This window comes from Vicugna pacos, chromosome 4 (assembly GCF_048564905.1).
Source record: "Vicugna pacos chromosome 4, VicPac4, whole genome shotgun sequence".
NCBI lineage: Eukaryota > Metazoa > Chordata > Mammalia > Artiodactyla > Camelidae > Vicugna > Vicugna pacos.
In genome coordinates, this window is record NC_132990.1 from 25,991,787 (window position 1) to 26,005,160 (window position 13,374).

Sequence of the window (13,374 nt, forward strand, 5' to 3'; positions counted from 1 at the left end):
TGCATAGCACTCATCACCTTCTATTAGACCGTATGAGTTTTCTGTATCCTGCGTTTATTGTTACAGCCTTTTTCTTGACTGCAGCCATGTTAGCACCATAAGAGTAAGGATCTTTGTTTTTTCACCCATGTAGCTTAAGCATCTAGAACAATGCCTAGCACATAGGAGGCACACGTGGAATATTGACTGACATCAAAAGACTTCGCTTCAGTCAGCTCTGTAGAGTTCTTCACAGGGCTGGGGAGAATGATTAAGTTTTGCAGTTGCTTCCTTTAGAAGTACAAAGAGTTGGTGTTTTGCCTACCCTAATATGCAGATCAGTTTGCTTTTCTTGGGTTAAGAATTGCAAAAGATGGAGAAAGTGCTAAAATCCAGCCATTTAATAAGGGGAGGTGGCCTCGAATAAAAATTTGTCTCGGATAACCATGAGTGGTTGCTCTACAGGCAGGTAATTGAGTCGACTGCTCAGCAAAATATATGAACATAAAGTACCAGTTGCACCGTTGAGGTCGTAAAAACCAAATCCATATTTTCACTTATATGTGCCTAATTATTTTCCATAAGTCAAAAGGGACTAAGTTTTAAAGGATTTTTTTCCCGCAGCCTGAAAAAAGTAGCATTTTAAATAATCAAGTGGTAGGTATGTAGCTTTATAATATTTCATTAACCTGAGCCCATATGTTTTATGTACTTTTTCTAAATGCCTATTGTATTTCACAATAGAGGAATGAACAAAAACGTTTTAAAAAATCATATACAGCAAGATTGGGTGGCTATAGAGACAGAAAGCAAACTTAGGTCAACCCTTAATACTGCTATGCTTTGGGACTTCACAGCGGCGCGCCCCCGGGCCCTTCCAGCTCTGCGGGCTCCTGGTGTGACGGTTTGGCTCCCCCCTCCCCTCCCCCTCCTCCCCCTCCCCCTCCTCCCCCCTCCTTCCCCCCCTCCCCCGGGCCGCGGCGCGGGGGCTGCTGGGAAGGCCGGCAGCAGGGAGACAAAGGCGGTGCAGTGTTCCCGCCCCGACCGGCCAGCATCAGACTCCCTCTGAGTGATGAGCCTCCGGGGGACCCAACAATAACAGACTCAGTGCTGGTTCTGAAAACAAAGTAACAGCTTTCGCGAAGCCGGTGACTCCTGGCCGGTGTGAGCCCCAGGAAGCGGCTCTTCCCTCTCCCAGAGGCCTCCCGAAGCCCGGTTCCCCGCCGCCTCCAGGAAAGTTTAACAAAACAAAGCAAAGCCCTCTCAAGCTTAGGGAATCGGGAATAGACCGTCCCAGAGGACGGTGGGACCCTCCTGGACAGCCCTGCATGGGGTCTTGAAAGCCAGGCCCGAGGAGGAGAAACTGCGGAGAGAGGGGAGGTGATAACTTGCTGACTGAGCAGTGACCGAGCGCTCACAGGGAGGGAGAGGCCCTGTTCAGCCCCGAGGCAAAATCAACGGACACGGGGGCCGGGAAGACGGACAGAGAAAAGTCAAAATAGCATACCAGGTCTGGGCTGAGAAAAATCCAGCGTCCTGGCAAAGTCATATGGGGATAAAGATCTTCCATACCTCCGTGGAACAGAAGTGAGTGAGGACCATAAAAACGCTGCACATAACCCTTTCTGGGTCAGCAGCGTACTGTAGCGTGTGCGTATCACATGAGGACGTCAGCCTTTAAAAACAAAAAAGAGGATTCCACAGAGCATTCTCTTCCCTTCCCAGAGGAACTCGGTGGTTTTCTGAACCATCCATTTTGCTGATATTAATCATGTCTTCTTTACTCCCTAGAATCTAGGAGCCTTTCAGGCCCTATTGCCCACTGTCTAAGATCCATTAGGAAGAGGGCACCCGGAATGGGCCTGGGAGGTATAATTACAAAGAAAAGCTAACCTTGATTGCCCTCCAGAGCCTCCCTCCTTGCCCCCATCTCTGTCTTTCCCTGCTTCTAATACACACACACACACACACACACACACACACACACACACACACACACCACCCCCCCTCTTTTTCAGGCTCCATTTGCCCTCCTTGGCTCTCCACAAAAGTTACCTTGATAGTGAGGAAGAAAGGAAAAGGCCTATAGAAGCACATTTTTTGAAAACTGTAAAGACGTGAATCCCAACCTTGCAGAGATAGGTGCAAATCTGTTTTCCATTTCCAGCTGGAAAACCACATTTGGAAGAAAATCTGCTGACACGCTGGGAGCGTGAGTAGGCCAGTGCTTCTTCCTTTCTCGCAGGCTCCAGCTACTCCTTCCTAATGGTACGTGTATTTTGCAAACTTGGTAGCTTTCAGCCAAGAATCCTTCCCCAACAGAGATGTTCACTGGCAGCAGAGAACGTGGTCCTGAGAGCAGTTGCATCTGTGACTTTCGTTGCAAACCTGCTCGGGGCCCGACCTCCAAAGCTCATCTGCCATAAACCTGTTAGCCCCAAAACAGGAACTCTGTTTTGGATACTTTTACCTTTGAAATATCTCCTACCTGGAATGCTCTGTTCTCAATTCTTGATTTGTTTAAATCATGCCCCTTGCTTCACATTTGAATCTAAGGTTTATCTCTTCATGAAGCTCAGTCACTACAGCTACATAGTTAACAGGTTTGGGGGAAAACTAACCACTGCCAGTGTTCTTTCCTGGGAACGACACCACCTATATCCCCTGCTGAAGAGGCGGGTCAGCTTGGTTCCACATGAGCCTTCTTCCTAGTCACGATCAACTAGACCAGAGGCGAAAGATCTGCTCCAGCCGGTCAATTCATTGGCTGCTTAGAACCCGCTAGGTGCTAACTCTCACTCTCCTTTGAGTTTGAACCAGAAGACACAGAAACAGAGACCTCAGTCAAGTGTGCCTCTCCATTTTAAGATTTTTTTCTCATTCCCCAGGAAAATTTTATGGCACTTTAGTTTCCATAATTTGCATAATAAAACATTGGCTATGCCTTAACTTTTATAAACTTCAAGTTTATATTGAAATATGAAAGATGGGTATTTAAACTGCTCGTGCTCTTCCCCTCCGTAGCTCAAGATTCAGATATGCACACTCCATCAGGAGCAGACACGATTCCTCAGCTGGGAATCAGGGCTGCATTTGGCAAATAGGAATATTGGACCTGTAAGATCAAATAAACTTGAGGTCACCAGGTTGGACCTCGTGTAAGCAATGAAAGCCAGTCTAGTGAAAAGAGTAGACAGACGGCATCAAGATACTAGAGCTGAAATAAAGCATGCAGACCCTGAGAGATGGAGGAAGGACATGATGTGACCCTTGGGAGACCCAGAACTGATTCTGTTTCCTCCATCTACCCAGCTCCAGCTCACAGAAGAGCCAGCTATTCTTTGATTCCTAGGTTTGGAAGCTTGCCTTGCCATAGACTCCCCCTTTTCCTTGGCACAGAACTAAAAGGTTTCTGTTCCTTGAAGTCAAACCAGGCTTAATTTAAGGTACCAATAATGGGTGATCTGGCCTTCAAAGCCTTAAGCAACAGATCTAAAAATCCACTGCCCTTTGAATAGAGTAACTTTGGACTTCTGCTGATTTTAACTATGTATACATTTTGTCTAAACACACTATAACTTAAAAGTATTCGATTTTAAAGTGATAGGCATGTTTGATGAACCATAGCTTTGTTGTGTGGTGTTTATTTTTTCTTCTTTTTGATGTCCTACAAACATTTAGCATACTTAAGGCAGATAATGTGGTAATGGGTGTTTGTGAACTGAAACTGTGCAGTCATTGTGTGTACGATTGTTGAATAATGTTCTTGGGTGGGAGCAAAAAGATTTTGATCTAACTTTGTAACACTGAATAAATGGAGGCAAATGATCATTTCACTCATTTGCCATGCTCACACTGAAACTATGCAACAATAATGAAAACTAATCATTTATAATTTTTTAAAATACATTAGAAAGAAAACTAGAGGAATGTTTATGGATCTCTCAGAAAATCAAATATATAATCAGTGGAAAGGCCACAATTTAAACTCAGGTAGCCTTATACTACACCTAGTCCACTGAATCTTTATTTTGAACCAGGGCGAACTTTGTCCAAAGATATTGTCTTCTCTCCTTATAATGTGGCATCTGGAGTAGCCACTCACAAACTGTTCTCTTAACAGAGAAGAACTCTCCTAACACTGTCCTAACATTCCATATCCAACGCCAACGGGCCAATGTGATTGAACTGTGAATATCAAAGTGATGTGACTGTAGATGTTTTAATGCGTTCCTGGGGAGGAAAGAAGCCACGCCACTCATCAAGACTTGGAACAAACGGTGTAATTCACGTCAACCCCTTAAACCTTCTCTTTTCTTGAGCTATCTTCTGAGGATGATACATTTTGTGTATGATTCTAAAAGACTAGAAGGAGGCATTTTCTTCCTTTAAGTTTTTTAATGTCTGTGTTACCTCTATGTCCAAGCACCTCCTTTCACATACTTCCACTCCTTGCATATACCTTTTTCCTGATCCTTCATTGTCTTCTAAATGTTTCCATGTCCTTATCACATAGTAGTTACCTCCTTTTATAATCTACTAAAACATCAAAATGAATAAGCATTTTCTGAATAAATAATTAATTTTGGTAAACCAACGTTTTGAGATTAGGCTGTCTGAGGGCTACTTCATCAGGGTACTTGGGTTCAACCAAGATGCAGAATATAGTGTGCCTACAATTAAATCTTGACTCTCTTGTTTATTTGATATAGGATACTGGGCAAGTTATAAACTGTAAGCTTCAGTTTCTGTATCTGTTGAGTAAGGGTCACATTGGTACCGCCTCACGGGACTATTGTGAAGATTAAATAACTGTATATGTGTAGGTAATGTAGAACAGTGCTTGGCAAAGAGTAGAAATTCATAAAATATTCAGCTATTATTCTAGTATTTAGCTACTAGAGCTTAGTTGAATGTCCTCCAAAGATGGAAGCAAACAATAAAGAGATGCAAATTTAACACTTTAGTTTGGTTGCCCTTCCTTTAACTCTCATCCTAGTAATTTTATTTGACTTTTGGATTAGCTAAGTGTATAGCTTCCTGCTATTGAGAGGCAAAATGATTAGGATTCTTCCTGGTGCCAGTGACATGCTTTTGTTACTGTGGACTAGAAGTAGCTTTACTAGACAAAACAGGTTCTGCTATCTAATTATTCGTGGAAAGAGTGCTTTAAGGTTAAGCATACCAAAACCAAATTTATCAGCTTCAGATATAGTCTCTGGCATTTAGTTGGCTTTTATCCCAAAATTTTATATGAGGTCAAATCATTCAATTACCCAAAGTCATGGTTTTCAATTAGTTAGTAATAGAAGCCTCACAAAAATCTTAATTGATTAAAATTTGACCCGTGCATGTGTATCACTGATTTTTTTCCTCCATTGGTGGCAGCAGGTAATCATACCCATTTTTAATATTGTGCATCTAAATGTATTATGATAGCACAATATGGCACATAACCTCGGTCTCCACTGCTATCCTTTCATCATAATGCTGGGCTTCCCTCTAGGTCTTCCTTTGTTGTGGAGTGATAACCCACTCTGGCCTGTTTTGGGGGCTGACTCACTGGTTTCCCTTACCCACATCCCTTTCAGCTGATTGTCAGATCCTATGGTTCTCCTCTCAGTTGTCACCAGAGAATATTCTTGCCAGAGATGACAGCCTTGCATTTTCTGCAGATCCATTTGAGAGAAATAATATTACTCTGAAGGTTCTCAGTGTTATTCTTAGATGTAGCCAGATTATCAGAAGTATGTACCAGGACTGCTTTTTCACTGTAATGCCAGCAGGCTGTACTGAGAAAGGCAGGTTTTGAATTACAGCCCTTGGAAGCAATAACATTATTTGCGTCTTGGTGAGGATCTTGTCTATTATCTCCATAAAAAGACCCCCCCCCCAAAAAAACCCTTCTGGTTGTAATGTAATTATGTTTTGTCTGTCCCCTGTGAGGTCACCAATTCATTGTAGACAAGTTAATCATTGAGGGTCAGTCAAAACTCAGGATTTTTGGCTCCAGGTAAGAAGAGCTCTAAATAAAAAAACTTCCCTGTAAGATCTATATTTTTTTTTCCTGTCAATCCCAATCTAATTTATCTAAAACATTTCTTAAAGCTCAACTGTCTTACAAGCACCATCTAATGGGTCCCACTGTTTGGTTTCTTTGGCTTATCATAAGTGCTGATAACTTCTTGTGTACATTAACTAATAGGCCTCTTTCAGAGTATGCTGACATTTAGCTTAGTGTTAAATGGCTTTTAATGAGCTCCACCCCATCCCTCTCCACCCTGAGTTTCTGCAAATGAAGCCCATTATCTCTGTAATACAGCAAACTAATGGTACTGTGTATTCCTATGACTGTGCACCAAGTCTGGATCCAAACTGGATAACTTCAAACCAAATGACTATCATGAAGACAAAACATTCTCATGGTTGACTACATTTTTTATTACTTTTTAGCGAGGTAGTTGGCAACCCACAGCCTCTCATAGACATAGCCTCTGCATCAAAGGACTGATTCCAAATGATGTGAAGAGTTTAACAATACTTTGAGAAATTTGATCTTTGGGACAATTCAATCATAAATTCTATTTACTTGGAGTGTTATGTAGACTTTATTAAAGATATGGGGATGGTGGTGGTATTATTTGTCAGCCCAAATCTGCTCAACAAACGCCTCGGTTCTCCCATTCACATTTTCAGCTTCATCTCAGGGAAAATGACTCTGGACCTAAACCAAGTGAGGAGAGAGAATAGCAGTCATCGGGCCAAGTTGGAGAGTACAAAGTCTATGCTATCCTCTAGGCAGTCAAACCAGATGAATGATTCGTTGTAGGACTGAGGTGCATGTGTGTATGTAGCGTTATGTGTGCATATGTGGTCCTTCCTTCCTTCCTTTGAAATCTGGATGGATGGATGGATGGATATTGACTTTCCATTTCAGCTCTTCATATTGAACCCACTCGTCTGATACCTGGTAGTCATCTGCTCCTCTTGGTCTGCTGTTCTCCCGCCAACACAGGTCTGTAGCATACTGGCAGGTCAGAGTAAGACCAGTGAGAACAAAGACGCCACCTCTTCCATCTGTACCACTGTGCCTCCTTTACTCCTTGATTTCAAAAAATATCCCAATTTACTACATGCCTGTTCCAGGAAGGGGGAAAAAGTGAATAAAAATAATGTACCATATACAGTATCTTTAGAGAAATTCACATAAATATTTTATAGACTGTACAGTAAATAATGTATATGTTTAGAAAGGCAATGTAAATATTTTATAGACTGCAGAGTAACTGTTAAGGTTGAAATGAAATCACTATGTTTGGAGAAACACAGTATGCCCTAAATGGTACCCCACAATTTTACTGTAGCTAGTAGAGTACACTTCATAAATCATGGCATTCTCTGCATTACCTGGGACTTCAAGAGTCCCAGCTGCCAAGTGGGCTCCTCCCTTCTTTTCGTGCGCTTTGAAAGACCCCCATGCCCACCTTACCACTCAAGGCCCTGCTTTGAACCATGGCAGTGATCAATACGTGCTCCTTGAGAAACTGAACCGGGACATGTGCATGAACTCATGCAGATCGCCTGATTTTCATGGGGGAGGATGGTGAGAAAGCTGATCGGGAAGGGACAGAGAAAACACCAAATGAATTCCAGATGTAACCTGAGTTTCTGCATATTTTTTCAGGTGGCTGAGGACACATCAGCTCGGTTTCCTGAAACCCACTCCTTTGTGAGTCTTGATTGGCCAGTCCAGGGTTCACTTATGCATCAATGCCCTTGTGATGCTGAAATATTATAATATTTACCAGATTGTGTGAAAAAGACCCAGGTGTGTTCTGAAAGATGGATCATCGAAATATCAAAAAAACTCAGAGGAAGGGGAAAAATAGCGCCTGGCAGCTCTTTTTTCCAGCTAACTGAAACAATGGGAATCAAGACTAATGTGGTACTCTAAGTATAATAAAAAGGTTTCTGCCACTAGTTACCTGAAGAACTGAAGTGAGGCTCTCCCCCTTTATATTTTTTAAATGGCTGCAGTAATAATGCCTTTGAGAGGGAAACACTCCAAACCTCTTAACAGAAACAAAAACAAATAGGTGAACAAAAAGAAAACCTATAGGTTCTGAGATTATATTTTGAGTCCTTTGATTAGTCAGCCAAACAATAAGAAGCAAAGGAGACCTAAAATGGCAGAACACAGAAAAGAACCTAGGAAATGAGGGGCAAGAAGACATAAATGGGAAACCACAGTGGATCAAAGCTGTTAAACATTAAAAGAATCACGCTGAAATGCTGTATTGGGGAGGGGCTGAAAACAGAAGACAGCAAAATGTCCCCAAAGATAGTGATTCAAGCAATATGATCACCTGGGAATTACTGAGCCTTCCTCCTCAGAATTCTAATTCATACGGTTGATAGAACCAGGAAATATCATTTTTGCAAGCTTTGCAGGTGCTTTTGGTACAAGTAGATTGTGAACCACATTTTGAGAATCCCTTGGTCATCATGGCAAAATGTGAGGGCACAGAGAGATGGATGGCGGGGAGGAAGGGTGTGTGATTCAGAGAGGAATCACCTAAGCATTCCACCCCACGTTACATGCCGCCTATCTGGCAAATATCTGACACCAGAAGTCACTATCATTGCACATAACAAACGCCATGCATCGTTACGAAGATGAAATTTAATTTAATATTACCAAAAGGAGAAGAGTAGAGGCAGTTACATTAAGGTGAATGCTCCTCTAAAACAGAGTACTTCTTACTGTAAATCCTATCAATCATCCTGTAAAAGCAAGTTGTTTGTTTTTTAACATTTTATATCTTTCCAATAAATGATGGATGGTCTCAGTGTCAATCAGAGGAATTTGGGAACAAAGGAAAGACATTTGTTTTCTTTAGCGGTATGGGAGCATTGCAATAAGACAGAGTAACACCGTGAGAAAAGGGAAAACAAAACACAGAAGCAGTATGCCGGGAGGATGTTCCGGGTATCAGGTTCTGTGTAACAGACACCCCCAACCTTCGTGACTGAAAGCCACAACCACTTTGTTTTATCTCACAATTGTATGGGGCAGGAATTTGGGTTGGGCTCAGCTGGATGGTTCTTTTGTTCCACATGGTATCAGTGGTGGTTACTGGTGGAATTCAGCTGGGGCTGGTCTGGTCTGGTGAGTCCAAGATGGCTTCATTCCACATCTGCCTCCTTGGAGGAAAGGACTGGAAGGCTGGGCTTAGCTAGGAGCGTCCACTGGAGCATCTAAACATAACCTCTCCGGTATGGCAGGCTCAAGGTATTTGAAAAGAAAGAAGAAACTGCCTGCTTCTTAAAGCCTAAGACTGGAAAATGGCCCAGTGTCATCTCTGTCTGATTCTGTTAATCAGAGCAGTTACAGTGCCCAGATTCAAGTGCAGAGGACAGACCCCACTTCTCAAGGGGAGGGGTGGCAGGGGCTTTTCACCCAGATAGCTTAAATCTACCACAGACAATGGCTGTAGAGGTTCACGGAAGTAATTCATTGCTGGCACATCAAGGGTGGCTGAACATGTCATCATTGCTTTCTCCCCCCGCCCCTCCCCCAAGGTGAAAAAGTCTTCAAAGGATAGTTAAACTTACAAAATCAGGATTTGTATGAATTACTCTTTTTCCTTGTTAATGCTGTATGGCATTCTCCAACCAAATATTCAACATTGTGTTTTGTTTAGTGACCCACTGGTATATGTGAATTTGTTTTGAAGTGTATTACAAGTAATAGGTGGCTAATAGTAACTAAAAATAACTTTTCATGTAATTGACTTATTTTTAAGATAAACTTGGGTTCAGTGTCCCTCTCACTCACATGTGGAGTTACATGTAGTTCCTCGAAGTCTCCCCCAATATGGGGTAAGCCTGTAAGATTCCAAGCAGGTAGAAATCACCAGGCTTGGTGATAAGGATGAAATTCCGTGAAGATGTAACTTTTCAGCTGAGACTCAAAAGATAAGTGGGAGTTAACTGTGCTGGGAGGTAAGAGTATTTCAGGAGGAGAGAACATGGGTAAACGACTTGAGGCTGAAGCTGGCTTGTCTTAAGAAAAAAAATCAAGAAGATCAAGACCTCGGAGAGCTAGTCAAGCCAGGCAGTGAGTTGGGGACACTAAGACCCACTGGGCAGGGACTGAAGACTCAGTGACAACAACAGATCAAATCCAAACAAAATGAAAGGGCAAGAAGTTGAGTTTACTAATTAATCACAACAATTTCTCCAATTAGGTCTTAACAGATTTGCAAACAATTTTTGCAGAATTGGCTAGGTTTAGGATCATCTTGTTTCTTGTTTCCTGGGTGCCTTTCGGAGATGTACATGAGCACTGAGAAACAGCTAATAACCAGAGAGTGAATCAAGGTAGGATAAGATCTTAGTCCCATTAACAGTATAAGCTGGTTTTTAGTTACTTTAAATATTTCTCATTAATTTTATCATAGAGTTGTAAGTTCTTCCCCGAAATACCTCATCTGATTAAGTTCCTTCTTATTTTGTAGAAGATGGAACTGAGAATCAGAGAGGTTGAGTGACTAAGTCCCACGACCAGTTGAAGAGCAGTGGCTGAGAGACACTCATCATTGCTGGTACTTCCAGGCCATCATGACCCACCATATCTCACCACGTGAGACACCTTCCAATTTGAGACAGAGGGAAAAAGAAATCAACTTCTACTGCAAAGCATCACAGCCTGGGTTCTCCAGGAGGCAGATTCTGAGGCGGAGATGAGTTTTTATTAGGAAGTGCTTTTAGGATCAACACCTGGGTAGGGAAAGAAACAAAAGCAGGTCGGGTGAAGAGAGCAGGGTGTGGCGCAGTCACATGGCCTTAGCCAATCCTGCAAGAAACTCTGAGGCTGGAAAGACGCTTCAGGGTTGACCTGCCTTGGATCCAGAGAGCCGGGTCTTTACATCCCTGCATCACCCTATCATTGTGTTTGAGCGGCCCTTGGACAGGAGCAGGTGGCTCTCTTTAGAAGAGACAGTTCCCCAACATGACTGACAGCTGAGTGCTGGCAATCAAACCCTCCCAGCAGCTGGGCTCTAAGTCCTTCACGTGGTGGGCAGGGCTGTCTGAGCAGCACAGGATAAGATCCAGGGCAGAAGTACCACCACCTCTCCCCAGCTCCACTACGACCACCTCCGTCAAGCCAACATTGGGTCATCCCTCAGATGGTTTCCAGTCTTCAAGTTTTGCCCTGCTACGGCACATCGGCCACAGCTCAGACAGAATCTACTTTAAAACGTAAGTGAGATCACGTCTCTTCCTCTGGAAAAACCGCCGATGAATTTGTATCTCACGTGCAATGAAATCTAAATCCTTTACTGTAACTTGAAAGGCCCTACTTGACCTGGCCCCTCATCCTCATTGCTTTCTGTTAAAAATACACTGTTCAGATTTTAAGTGTACAGTTTGATGTACTTTGGCAAATACACACACCCATGTAACGGCCTCAATTAAGATACAGAAAATGTTCCTTCCCTGCCGAAAGATCTCTTGCATATTTTTGCAGTAACCCGTCCTCCCACCTCGCCCTCGCCTCCATGGCAGAGGTAAACACTGCAGTCTTATTTTAAAGGTCTCGCAGCAATTGAAACCAATGCTAAATAGACTGGATTAAGAATGTCTAATGTTTCTAGCTGCAAACTAGGCGATTTACCTCCCTCGGAAGGTAGGCAGGGAGTTCGCGTCACCAGTGCTCAGAACCGCTTCCTTGCCCAAAGAGCAGGCGTTCAACCTCTGTCACCCCTCAAGCCGGGATTTGGCGTGAGGTGGTATTGAAGTCATAGCTAGCATTTTTGCAACGCTTACGGAGGATTCAGGTTTCGTCTCCTGGTGTGAGCACGTATGCTTACATTTGTGCATAATAAGCACCTGCTGTTTGAGCTTGCTTTGCTTGTAGGAATGTAAATGCCAAAGAATTGAACGTATGCCTTTAATGGCAGTCACGCTGCCGCAAGTAAACAAGATGGATGCCACTGCCCTTAACTTTAAGCAACAAGAGTCACTGTAGAGTGAATTACCTTCATGCCCGTGCGAAAAATAATGGCTTTAAGTCGATGCAGATGTTTAAGGGGTTTCTAGTGGGAGTACTTCTTGGTGATTCTTCAGCGTGCACCAGAACGGGCTACTTCATGAGACTGATTTTGGCAAAGGTGTTTGTTTGTCTTTAGCTTTGGAGATCTTTTTTTATGAGGTACGTTACAACTTAAAACCAGTGAAAGATTTCAAATGCGCCAACCTTATCCTTCTGGATGTTTCGCCACGTAGCAAATTTTCTTAAAATAACTTTGATGGTAACCAAGGGTGTGTATTAGCCAAGCTTTATGGCCTTTATCCAGAGATCCCCAAGGTAGCTTGGATAAACTGGGGAGAAAAAGCAAGAAGGCGGAGATGTTTGGACTGTTGGTGTTGGTGTTGAATTCTTGGTGCTCCGTGTTTGGGAAGTCGCCAAGCTCCCAGTGTGATGAAATAAGGGAGGGGTTTTGGTCTCTAGCGACCCATTAAGTGGAAGACTGGGTGATTCTTCCTGGCAGACAGTATCTGAACTCCACTCCTTACAGATCTGTTTCAGATGACTGTTCCATTTTGGTGTCTCTTTTCACAGAGAATTCCGGGATGTTAAACAATATCCTAATTATTTATAGGCAAAGTTGTACCAAATCCACAGAGGATACAAATCACATTTACCTGTTTCAAATGCAAACTCTCGTGAACAGTTGGTTGTATGTGGCTATTCAAACAGTTCCCGCCGATACACAGTTCAAGCCAAGTCTAGATAAAAGCATGTTTGCAATTGCCAATGTCTCTAAGAACCCTTTAAAACATCACTCAGGGAAGAATTACATACGGTTTCTCCTTGGGAGCATACTGGAACTCAGCATATTTCTCAGTATTGTCCAAGAACATGGTCATGAGAACAGAAATGCCTAAAGTAATGAAGATGGAAATATTTAAATATAGTTACTATTCTAGTTGACTGTACAGCCATTCACCTAGTCACCTTGATGTCTCAGGTCAAAGCTGTATTCAACTAAAGAATGCTCAGATAGTTTATGTGTGAGTGTCGGGAAGGCAATACAAAAAACAAACCCTACAGATTTTAAATGATTGTGCTTTATATTTTATCTACTTTTATCTCTTAAGGCTCATGAAACAATATTTCAAGTTTCAGTATTAGGGTATTTCAGAATTTCCATACCAAATATAAAAGGAAAATTATAGGATGTCTCTATATAACTAAATGTCAGTTAGTTATATAGAGAGGATCATACAGCTTTCACTGCAGAACCACTCCAAAAATTTAGTGGCTTCGCCTTTTTATTAGTTGACAGTACCACTGGGTGGACCTTTTCCTGGTTTAGGCCAGACTCC